The sequence below is a fragment of the Pygoscelis adeliae genome, unplaced genomic scaffold (genome assembly GCF_000699105.1).
Source record: "Pygoscelis adeliae isolate BGI_AS28 unplaced genomic scaffold, ASM69910v1 Scaffold262, whole genome shotgun sequence".
Taxonomy (NCBI): Eukaryota; Metazoa; Chordata; class Aves; order Sphenisciformes; family Spheniscidae; genus Pygoscelis; species Pygoscelis adeliae.
The window spans coordinates 1,417,252-1,419,150 of NW_008824184.1; positions in this window are offsets into that span (position 1 = coordinate 1,417,252).

Consider the following 1,899-nt stretch of genomic DNA (forward strand, 5'->3'; position numbering starts at 1 on the left):
GCCTTCTCTGTGGAGAGGCTGGGGATGGCCAGGAGCTTCCACCAGTGGGGCTCTGTTGGGGGGAGGTGGTGTGGGGAGCGCAGCAAGCCGTCCTCAGTGCTCACAGCTTGTTTATTTGCATGGTAAAAAAACCTCTTCTGTTTGATAGAAGCGTTCTTGTCACCTATCCCTGGCCTTTCTGGAAAAATACTTTTTTTTTTTTTGCCTTAAGGCAGCAGAGTATGTCGGTAAGCAGCATATCTTGGTGCTCTGCAGCTGGGCTGTGTCTCTCCTCTCCTTCCGCTGGAGACCAGGAACGGGGAGAGGTTTAACAAAAGCTGAAGGAGAAGAGAATGTTTTAGGGAATTGCAGGTAACTCCCTCAGATTTCAGTGTCTAGCAAGGTGACAAGACTGTTTTCTATCAGATGCTTACACAGCAAATTGTCACTGGCAGGGAAAAATAACCTGGCTTGTCAGAAGTAAGTGGCAATTTAAACTTTTTCTTCTTTGTAGCTGACAATAGTGAAAAAGCAGGTACGGTAAATACAGCTCTTGCGTTGTGAGGGTTTGGAGCTCTCCCGCATGACATGCCCAGAGGAATGCTAAAGAAGATGGGCCTGGATTGCTTCTCTGCAGACGGTGCACACCGTGCTTCTGTGCAGCACAGACATTAACAGTGTTCTTCAGCTGCAGTGGCTTCTCTCGCTGTAGGGTATTTCAGGGGGAGGTTTTACCAGCATCTGTCCTTTCTGCTTTTGCTTACTGTTAGAGCAGTGGCTGGGGTGAAGGAGTAAAGAATGTATCTAAAGCTTACTCGTGATACCGGATTGGGTTTGTTGGCAAGAACTTAAGAAGAAAAAGGAGAAAATTTAAATTATTTTAGTAAAATGAACAAATGTTCTTAAACATGAAGTTCAAGAAAGGCAAGTACTGCATTTGGGAAGAGGAATTCAGGTCCAAAATATGCCTCCCCTAAAATATGCCTGACTACCTGCCCATGCGTCTGCCTCTGCACAGGCTGTCCATTGCGAAGCCTCGGAGAGGAGCCAGCTCTGAGATCCATCCTGATGTTCTGAGCACAAACGCAGTATTCTCTCCTTCTCGGATACTGTTCCTCACAGCCTTGCATTTCTCTCGCGCCTGTTGGGTATGCACCAAGGGTCCCTTTCCTGAACAGTGACTTGAAACCAAACCTTTTGGAGGAACTGCTGGTTTGGTGGACTTCCAACGATGCTTGAAGACAAGCCACCTTTGTGCCCGAATGATCAAGGAACACACTGCTAGCGCTTAAGCAAGAGCATAATATGGGGCATGCTGTCCCATAGCATGGATGCTGTCTGTGCACAGCATCCTGATCCAGGTTAGCTTTGTGCTGTTCTGCTTCCTCCGCAAATGATGTTGCGTTACATGGAGGCTTCCAGAGACAGTCTTCCTTTTCTTGCTCGTTTTCTGTGGGAAAGGCAGTAACTGCTCTCTCAGTGTGGGGGCTCTCTCAGATGTTTATTGATTTTTACTGGGATTGACAAAAGCAGCTTGATGAACTCAGTTCAACCAGCATCCCTAAAAAGAGACTGACAGCATCTCAGCTCTGAGACCACTCAGCAGCAAATGGAGCCCAAGGCGATTCCTGCAGCACAAAATTACCATGTCCTTCAGCCATTTGGAGCCTGCCAGAGCCCATTAATGCTGAAAGAGAAGTTTGGGGGATAATTAGCATTTGAAGGATGAGCAAATCTATCTGCCCTTCAAGAGGAAGCTTCGACAGAAATGTGTATCTTCCTCAGTGCCAGTGATATGGCACCCAAGCCTAATTACAGAATAATTACAGAGCGATGATGTGTTTTCCTTTTAAAAATGGTGAGAAGCACATTTAGAATCTGTTCACCAATTAAATCTGATACAACAGAGGAGGACAACAC